This window comes from Ursus maritimus, unplaced genomic scaffold, assembly GCF_017311325.1.
Source record: "Ursus maritimus isolate PB19 unplaced genomic scaffold, ASM1731132v1 scaffold_7, whole genome shotgun sequence".
NCBI classification, from domain to species: domain Eukaryota; kingdom Metazoa; phylum Chordata; class Mammalia; order Carnivora; family Ursidae; genus Ursus; species Ursus maritimus.
The window spans coordinates 16950440-16960544 of record NW_024426885.1 but is presented as its reverse complement, the minus strand read 5'-3'; the positions used below and the strand labels follow the sequence as shown (position 1 = coordinate 16960544).

Here is a 10105-nt window from a genome sequence, read left to right as displayed (position 1 = left end):
AGCCAGTAAATAAAACCCAAATGTTAATTCTTATGAGCACAGCATTCCCTGCCAAGAAGTGAATAATGCACTGTGGAGGAAGCAGTACCATGAATCCTTGGATGAGGCAACAAGAAACAGAGGGGCAGAGTTGGGGAGTAGGGAGTAACCAGGGAAGTCAAACCAGAAAGCGAGGTGCAAAGAGAAGAGGAAGAAGGAACTGAACTACCCCTTAAGGTAGTTGTCCTGTCTCCTTGACTCGACCGGAAGCTTCTGATGGCCAGCACCAGGCAATAATGATAACTAAGGGTAATTGTTACATGTGTCTGCACGGCATGGAGTGCTTTCCACATTAGTTCGTTTTGTCCTTACGATGATCTAGGAGGCAGATTCGGCTGTCGTCCCCAGGTACAGATGGAGACAAAGGCTCTGAGAAGTTCAACACCTGGCCCCACAGGTGGTGAAGGCGAGAGGCACCTGTTGGGTGGCAGAGTCCACTCAGTCCCACTGTGTTGTCTGCCCCAATGTCAAGTGTGGGTATGGTGACCAGCTGGCCCCCTGTGCCCGGGATTGAAGGGGGTCCTGGGAAGCAAGACTTCCAGAGCTAAAACAAGAAATGTCTCGGTCAAACTGGGATGAGTTGGTCATCCTAGGTACGGAGGGTATGACTCTGAGTAAGTTCCTTAGCTGTTGACGTCAAGAGCATTTTCAGACACATGGGCCCTCATGCTTGCAGCTCTGTCTGCGTAAGGTGACCTGGCAAGTTGGCCTAGTAAAGGCGATCTCGTTTCTTGCCTAAAGGGCACCCCTCCAATACCCTCCTGATATATGGATGACAAATGAAGAAGGGGACAACTATAATGACTCATGATAATGTGTTTAATGAGACCAAAATTTCCCCTCGAACAATCTCCTGGGCCAAGATGGGAGGAAATCATCTTAAATTCCTGTTGCAGAAAGTCTGTGAGCAAATTATGATTTTTGTTTATTATTTTCGACCAGCGGGTCAAACTAAAGACCCAGAGGAACTCTTTCTGCTTACCACTGGATCTGTGTAAAGCAGAAAGAAAGGGTCCCATGCAGGGACCTCGTTCCCATTTCTCGGCCCTACTTCATAAGCCGAGACTTCTCACTTGTGAATTATGCTACAGTCAAGCCTCTGTCTCCTTGAGGAGTAAAGCCAGCCTTGGAGTCCATCCAGGAAGAACAGTTTCCGCAACAAACAAAGCCGTGCCTTTGTAAACAGCGTTTTTACATAGGTCATCGGATTTGAGCTCCTGGCAATCCTGTGAAACAGGGTAGATGTTCCATGGTGGGGAGGCCGAGGTCAGAAAAGATCAGCAATTGAGGGAAGATCATACATTTAGGGAGGGGTGGAGCTGAAAATCAAATCCGTCCCTTTTGATTCCACATTCCACATTCCATCAAAAACTAAGGCTATACTGTATCGTGACTAACATAACATAATAAAAAATTATTATTATTATTTTAAGATTTTATTTATTTATTTGAGAGAGAGAGAGACAGCCAGTGAGTGAGGAAACACAAGCAGGGGGAGTGGGAGAGGAAGAAGCAGGCTCCCAGCGGAGGAGCCTGATGCGGGGCTCGATCCCAGGACTCTGGGATCACGCCCCAAGCAGAAGGCAGACGCTTAACGACTAAGCCACCCAGGCGCCCCTAAAAGATTATTATTTAAAAAAATGCTTCTAGCGGCTCCTTGCTCTTAGGGGATCAGGACTGTCTAATTGTTTTAATACCAAAAAAATCTCATGCGAGCTCCTTAAAGGAAATGGATATATATATAAAGTAAATACCTCTGTATTTCCCAAACTGATCACAGTGCTTGGCACCCAGAAGGTCATCAGTTACCCACCATGAGGCAGAGGGGCAAGGGGAAGTTCTGCCTCCAACACTAACGGGACTGAAGTTTGAATCCTAGCCCAGCTGCCTACCCGTGAACCTCCAGGCAAGTCACATCACCTCTGAGCCAAGAGACCCTCCGCAGGCAGAGGCGCAGGTAAAAATACCCTCAAAGCTCCTGTGCACACCTGCAGTAAGAGCGGAGGAGGGCTTGGCACGCAGCACTGCCCCATTAGAGGTTGTTTTCAGGGGCCAGGATCCTGGGCACTTCCTTATGCCCAGGCCAGTGATGGAAATAGACGACCCAGGGCACAGTGCTCTAATCTCTGGAGGCGGGCAGTGGACCAGATGCTTTCTGACCCTCTGTCATGTTTAACTCACCTTTCCCACCAAACTGAGAGGGAATGCTCTCCACTCAGTCAACACAGTGACAGTGCTGTTGGTGACTCCTTCCGTCTGTGCCTGGGGCCAAGCTACAGGTGATAATTAGCTCTCAGAAAGTGGAAGGACATTAGCTCCAGTATCTTGACTCCGTTCCAATTGAGATAATTAAATAAAGTGCCCACAGGTGGATCCAGTTAATGAGGCATCGACTGGGTCGCCACTGAGCCAGGCAGGCAGCGGGCATGGAGCTGGGGCACGTGCTTAGCACGGCTCACTAAGCCATGGGCGTGACCAAAAGCACAGAGCAATCCCCCCTTCTCCCTTCTCAACCCTCGGCTTGTTCCTGCCCTCAGTCCCCCAGGCACACGGGTGTCCTTAGGCGCACAGCTCTGGGAGGCAGGGACTTGCGCTCTGGGCTCTGCCGCCAGCTCAGTGCATAACCTCCAGCACGTATCTCCCCTGTCCCTGCTCCACTTCCTCAATTGTAAAGAGAAGGAAGCGGTTAAGGGGGCAGCTCACAAAACTGAAAGAGCTTGGGGACAACAGGATTCAGTCTCATTTTCTCCTTGCCTCTCCGATACTGCTAGCTTCTGCTTCTCTCTTCCTGGCCTCATTCTATTCTCCTATAAATAGGCTGTCCTATACACGGGCAGCCTTCAGCAACCCCATATTCATAGCTTTTCAGGGATGACATAGGAGGCAAAGTCAGGCTCCTTCCCAGTTACAGTTTATAAAATCCTAGGGGAGGACCCGATTGGTCCAGCTCACATGATAGGTTCACCTCGTGGACCAATCATTTTGGCTGGGAAGGGACACGAACTTGCATTAATCCAGAGGCGGCTCTATCGAGCTGTCACCAGAAGCCACTTGAATTGGAATCTTCCACAGTGACTGAAGTGTTGTACACGACTCTAAAAAGCAGAGCAGAAGCAGGTTGTATTCCTGGTGTGTGTGTGTGTGTGTGTGTGTGTGCGCGTGCGGGTGGGTGGGTGTGGCTGTGTTGGGTCCTCTGGAACAGGAATAGATATTTCCTTATAGAAATAATGTTGTGGGTGTTGGTTATTCTTCCAGATCGGTCTAAGAAGAAGTTAACTGGATGACCACAGGCAAATTACTTATCTCTGACTTTCAGTTTCCTTGTCTGGGAAATGAAGCGTATTAACAGTACTAGCTCGCGGGTTGTGGAGGTCATCAAATAAGTCGGGTAGATTTAGTCCTTCGCACACTGGCTGGTCAACAGCACACTCAATAAGCAGTAGTCATTGTTATCAGAAAGGGAAGTGCTGCGTGTACGTACTTCACACGACCGTGGTAAACTTTGCTTATAATGAAACAAGAGACCAATAAGACCCCTGATGAAAACACCTATTTTTTTCATTCTCAAGCACTGGTGGGTGCAGAAAAGCAGGTTGAAGTAAAGAAGGGTGTGAAGATTCTGATGTGGCTCTTAGGAACTCTTTCAGGGACCTTACGCAGTGAATGTCCCCTCTCTGGCTAAGTTTGCCGGCCACTTTCTTCTTCCTTTCCTGTCACTGACATTACTCATTTGCTTTCTTGTGGTGTCTGAGACTTTTTAAGGGGGAAGGGGGCGGGCTCAAAATAGGACTTAGGAGAAGAGAGAGCAGAGACAAGAAGAAGGAGGCAGAAAATACGGGTTCTCTTGATGGGCCTGAAGAGTGGGCCACAGACAGAGACGGGTTCGTTCCTTGCAGCCCAAGACAGAGCGGGGGTCTGGACTGTGCATCATTCACTTCAGGGGATGGATGGGGAGAACACATGTGGGGTTTCTGGTCCTGACCCCCAAATGGTGCAGGGGACCAGCAACAGCTGTATTGGTTCTTGAAGCTCTCCGGGAAGGTGCGTCTAAGGGGAAAATAGCAGTCATATTCCACTGAGCCTTTCTTTGTGTTCTATGCCCAAATCCCCTGCTTTGAGCAATATACTCTGTCCTGCAATATACTCTGTCTAGGTAAGTATTGCCTTCTTGCCCCCGTAGTGCTTGGTACCAAGTTAAGTCTGCAGCAGGCGATCTATAACCATTGGAGGCAGTGAGTACTTGCAAATCAAAGTTGCTCCTAATACTTCTCCCTGTGGATCAGTCAAGTTGCTCCTGATGCTGATGCTGCAGGACATAGTAAAAGGGAAACAGAATTCCCTTTGAGTGGTTTCATTCATTTATTGATTCACTCACTCATTCATTCATTCAACAAATATTTCCTGAGGGCCTGGTATCTATGAGGAAATGGTGACTGCTAGGGACACATCAGTGAACAAGACAGGCAAAACTCCTGCCTTCCTGTGGTCTACATTTTGTGGGGGAAGAGAGATGAGAGGCCACCGACTACATATGACGTGTGGTGAGCACTCCCAATGAAAATACAGGAGCACACAGGAGAGTATAGAAGGGATGCCTGAAAATGAACAAGAAGTTAATATTTTGGTCCCTGTTTCAAACTTCAGATCCACATTCTTTTAGGAACTTCAGTTTTACTTAGAGTCATAACGGAAATACAGACTCATTATGGAAAACCTGGAAAATATAGAAAGCGTAAAGATGCAAAAATCTCCCATAAACCACTGTTAAAACCACACTTATTTTATGCCTACTTGGGATCATATTGCATATAGTTTTGTAACCTGCTTTTTCATTTCAAATTACATGGTAAGCCTCTCTTCCAGTCATAAATATTTAATTTAAAACATCATTTTAAATAGCTGCATCCTATGCCATGATATAGATGTGCCATAAATTATTTAATCATCTCCTGATTGTTGAACATTTGGTTTGTTTCCACTCTTACAAACATGTTTCAGCGACTCTCCTTGTTCCTAAATCTTTGTCTGAGATTCTGTTGGTTTCTTAGAATAGTTTCCTTGCCAGTCAGTCCCCAAATATCCATTGAGCCATTATTATGGGTCCAGCAGTTTCTTTTGCTTTTGTCTAGCCTGACCATTTGGTGCTGTTAGGAACTCTTGACTATGCTACTCTTGGATTTGTTCACCTGACAAAGCGGGCCTGCTGACCCCCATCGTGTCTTGGCCTCAGTTGTGCCCTTGGGCCCAGGGCAAGAGGGAAGCTCTGTCTTATCTGGATGCCTCTCTGTATCAAGTCTGTTTTCATCTTGATCTTTTGTCTTTTGCTACTCAAGCTCTCTGCAGCTCTCTGTGTTTGCACACCCAGGCTTTCTGTGTCTTACCCATTCTCTTAGGGGCTGTGGCAGGAAGGAGCCCCAGAAATTGGACCAGGGTCTCACCTGAGCGTATATGTGTATTTTGGGGGAAGGAAGAGAAGCAGAGAAGGGGGCAATCCCAAAGTAGATGTGCAGGAACACAGAAGATGAAAATCAAAGTGGGGGCAACCGGAAACTGGACTACCTTCCTCTCGACCTTTTCTTTGGATGGACTGAAAGACACCTTGGGCTTCTAGGGTGTGTCACTGACCTGTCCCATGAACCGTTCCTAATCTGCAGGCAACCTCTGGAAAATTCCAAGGATACTGGAGTAGGTTGATTACATCATGGCCTCCCTTATTGTATGTCTTTACCCTTTGTAACTTCATAGCTCCTCTCACTCCGATTCTGGCTTAGCCATGAGACTTGCTTGGCCACTAGGATGCTAGTGATGTGGGGCAAATAGAGGTTTGGAAGTGTGGCTCTATTTCCACCAACCCTCTAGCACAACCAGAGTCCCGCTCCATTCCAACTCTGACCCTGTCGTAGGAACATAGCAAGCCTCGCCTACTGAAGGGCTGTAGGAGCTATGAGGACCTAAGGCCATCCTAGGCCAGCCAGGGCACTGCCAATCCACCACTGTCTGCAGATATATGAGCAAGCCCAGCCAAGATCTGTGGAGGCTCCTCAGATCAGCCGAACTAACCCTTAGACCCTGAGGAGGTGGGGGAAGCATATATTAAGCTTTGGGGTTTTTTGTTACTCAGGAATAACTAACCGATAGAGACATTAATATTGAAGAGTAGAGAAGGGGGGCAGTGAGGGAAAAAGACAGAAGGTACAGCAACAGATTGAAACACTCAGAAAAACCCCAGCTCTGAATTCACATGAAACACTACTGTATAGCAGGAATCCCGTGTCTGTAGCTGCCCTTTGACCTCCAGGGTTGAGCTTGGCTACCCTTTCACTTGAAGACATACTCCCTTCTGGGTCTTCTGATTAGCAGTCCCAGGAACCAGAGCTGTCAACCCTTGGAGATGATCCCCAGGGACTGGCCCATCCTAGTTCTGAGCTTCTAGAACTGCACAACCATCAGGAGAGAGCTGGAGACCCCACGTGGGGACACAAGGGGGCTCCTTTGTCCTTGTCTACACTTTTGCCTTCCTCCTCCCCACGTGGCTGACCTGAGCTCAGGTTTCGTCGGTTTTTTCTCATCTGGCTGTATTTTGTTATCGTCTCATTATTGGGTCCCCAAACTGGATGACAGCAGGTTGGGGGGATAGGTAGGAGGTCATCAAGGTGGATCAGTCCACCTCCCGCACAAAACATCCGCATTTCCACCATGTTTGCCTCTCGCCCCATGTCGTGGGCAAGGACGGGGCTGTGAAAGACAGCCCTTGGGGAACCTGAAACACACAGATTCACTCAATGCACATAAATGGCCACTCGTTCTAGTTTCTTTTTCCTTCAAGCTGCCTTCCAAACTGGAGAAATGCAAGTCGCCCTCCACTCTTCCCTCGATATTACATGGTGGTTTCAATCTCATTATTGTTGCATTATATGTAACACATCTGTTACTGGTCGGGAGCCAACTATTTAATTCTATTAGCTACATCTATACGGCAAACTGATAATCTACACCAGGTTTGTGGAACAAGCACTTAATACTTGGCAGCGAGCACCGAAGGCTCGATGCACGAGCAAGAGAATGTTGGAGGCCCGTCGCAGCCGAGGGTCGCAGGCCCCCAGAAGGCTCTGCTGCATTCTTCCCCAGGCCGGCATTCCAGTGTGGGAACCGAGTCAGTCATCGGCTTGTTCCAACATCTGCAAGATATTGATGGAGAATGAGGGAGGTGAAGAGGGGAGGGAGAGGGGAAACGTTTACCTAACCAAATGCTAACTCTTCCAGGGGGATTCATGTCAGCGCAGACTAAATGATGTGAGAGTTGTAGGCACATGTGGTAGTATTTACCCCCCAAGAAATGGACACAGATTCGTGTCTTGTTCAGTAAGAACAGTGCCTTAGACACCCCTTCTACAGTTGCCCTGAGTTCCTCTCTGTGTTTCCTGGCTTCGCATCTGCACACTGGAGAATGGGTCGGCCCTCAGCACCGGGGCCGCAGGTGGGCGCTGTGTGCTGGGCTCTCGGGCCAGGACTCGGAGCCCGTGAAGTGCCGGCCAGCACGGCCCCACCCTCTCCCAAACGCCCCATCCAGCACACGCGCCACAGCCACGCTTGCTGTCTGGTGCCCTAACTAGGTCACTTTTTGTTGGCATCTCTTGCATTTGTGCCCAGAGGGCTGGAGAGATGGGGAAGGAATGCTGATAGAATCTCTTTCTAGTTTCCCCTCCATCCAGCAGGAAGAATCATTTTTAAATCTCCAAATTGATGAAGGGAAGTGGGGAGGGGAGGTCAAGCAGAGATCATGTCTCATATTTCATCGATTCTAAGTAAGATGTCATCCATTTGAAGAGGCATCATTATTTTATATACGACTAAGAAAGAAAAATGCTGACTCTTCAGTTATGATAATGCCATCAATTAAAAGACTCGTCCCCATTTCAGAACTGTTAAAATATGGGGACAAAAACCTACCTCTCGGGATGTTCAACCCCAGGGCTCTCCCCAGACTGGCCACTTATGACTTGTGTGACAGTGGAGACATTATTTAACATCTTTGTGCCTTGATTTCCTCATCTGTAAAATGGGAATAGTGAAAGCACCTGCCTCGTAACGTTGTTACCAGGATTAAATACTCATGAATGTAAAGTGTTTCAAGGAGATGCTGTGGGAACATTTACTTATCATGCGACCTTAACCACGATGCTTAATATCTCCGAGGCTGCTTCCTCAGTTACCAAATGTAGGTGGCAATACTGTCCTATTTCTTTCCCTTTACTGTGAACCAATACTTAGACCTGCACTAGCCAGGAACATGGGAACATAAGGGGAGCTGGTGGAAGGAAAGAATCCACTATGGTGAATGCACCCACATGCCAGCACGACGACCCATCCCTTCCTGGTCCTCCCAGTTGTCTGGGCCACATCTGTGGGACTGCCTTGCTGAACCCACTTGACCACACCAGGCTGCCCTCCTTTCCAGGAGTTCAGGGGAAAGACCCACTTTGTCATTGGCCACTGTCTTTGCAGTTGACATGAACTACTATTAACTTTATATCCCAAATTGAGCAGATGCGTGCCTTTGTCTCTGGGGTGCTTTAATCATCATTCGCCAAGAAGTTTCCTACTTAATCTCATGGTTAATTTTCTTAATGGCCCTGGCAAGAAGGGAAAGGTAGTCGTATGATTCCTATTTACTCTATGAGGAGACTGAGGGCCAGAGAAATGAAATGGCAGCCCAAAGTCACCCGAAGCTGCTTCTCTTAGACATCGGTCACGGTGCTTATCCTGGTGTGGTTGATTGGCTTTCTGCTGTCCTATATTCGGTGCCTCTCCTTGCCATGACCCTTCCTGCAGAAGGATTCTACATTCTTGCCTGTTGACATCAGACTTGGCCAGGTGACTTCATTTGGCCAGTGAAATGCGAGCTCCGTTCCAAGGAGAACCTCTAAGCACTCTGCCTGGTTTGCCATATGTCTTTTCCTTCTTCTGTAATGTCGGCAAATACCCAGTTAGAAGCTGCTTTATCACTGGGTCCCCTGGTGAGGACAATGTGAAGCAGAGTGGCAGAAGGCCTACAGGGGTCATGTGACGCGAGCGGCAAGCACACCTTTGCTTGTGAGCCATTGAGATTGTGGGGTTGTACGTTACCACAGCAAAACCCAGCCTATCCTAGCAGAGACAGTGTGCTTTATAAAACATACCCTCCGTGCACAAGATCTGTACCTCTTACCACCCTCTACCTTTATGAAACATTTGCTCTTTTAGAAGAAGGAGTGCCGGGGCCTGATAATGGTGGCCTCTGCTTCCTGTCTTAGCACGCACCTGTCTTCTTCATATGGTCCTGATTAGCTCTCTCGGCACAAAATCAAATATTTCTGGTCATGGGCTAGAGCAGCGCGGTTTTAGCCCTTGATGCCTCTTGGTATGGGTTCAGTTGTGCCCCCACTCTGCTTCTTGCCAAATTCATATGCCAAAGTCCCATTCCCAGTAACTCAAAATGTGACCTTATTTGGAGATAGGGTCTTTAGAGAGGTCACCAAGGACAAACGAGGTTATTAGGGTGGGCCCTAACCCAAAACGACTGCTGTGCTGATGAAAAGGGGACATTTGGACACAGAGACACACATTCAGTAAGAATGCCCCGGGAACATGGAGGTAGCCATCCGCCAGCCAAGGAGAGAGGCTTGGAATAGACTTTTTTCAAAGCCCCCAAAAGGAGTTAACCCTGCCAACACCTTGATGTCAGACTTCCTAGCCTCCAGATATGTGAGACAATATATTTTTTGTTGTTTAAGCCACCACTTTATGACACTTCGTTATGGCAGCCCTAACAAATATACCTCCTATTTCTTTCAATTTCTTAAGATTATGGAGATGCTAACAAATCGACAGTAGCAAATGAGGTCAGAAGGAGATGAAATTTGGGAAATAAAAAGTAGGGGTGGGGAGGAAGAGGTACTCCAGAGGCATGGCACCGGCAAGGGGCAGAGGGGGGAGTCCACCTCATGTGTCTGAGTCCCGGCAAGTACACTGATTCTGCTCGTGCATTGGGTGGGAGATGCTGGAGAAGGTAGGTTGGCGCCAGGTC

General features: G+C 48.1%; 1 long non-coding RNA gene across 2 annotated transcripts in view; it reads left to right on the top strand.

Annotated features, from left to right (window-relative positions):
• Positions 1 to 3045: 3045 nt before the first annotated feature.
• LOC103657274 overlaps positions 3046 to 10105 on the top strand; it is a 40223-nt gene continuing 33163 nt past the window's right edge. For both annotated transcript variants that reach the window (XR_005833322.1, XR_566794.2), the window contains exon 1: positions 3046 to 3156. This is a non-coding gene — a long non-coding RNA (uncharacterized LOC103657274). The remainder of the gene's footprint in view (positions 3157 to 10105) is intronic.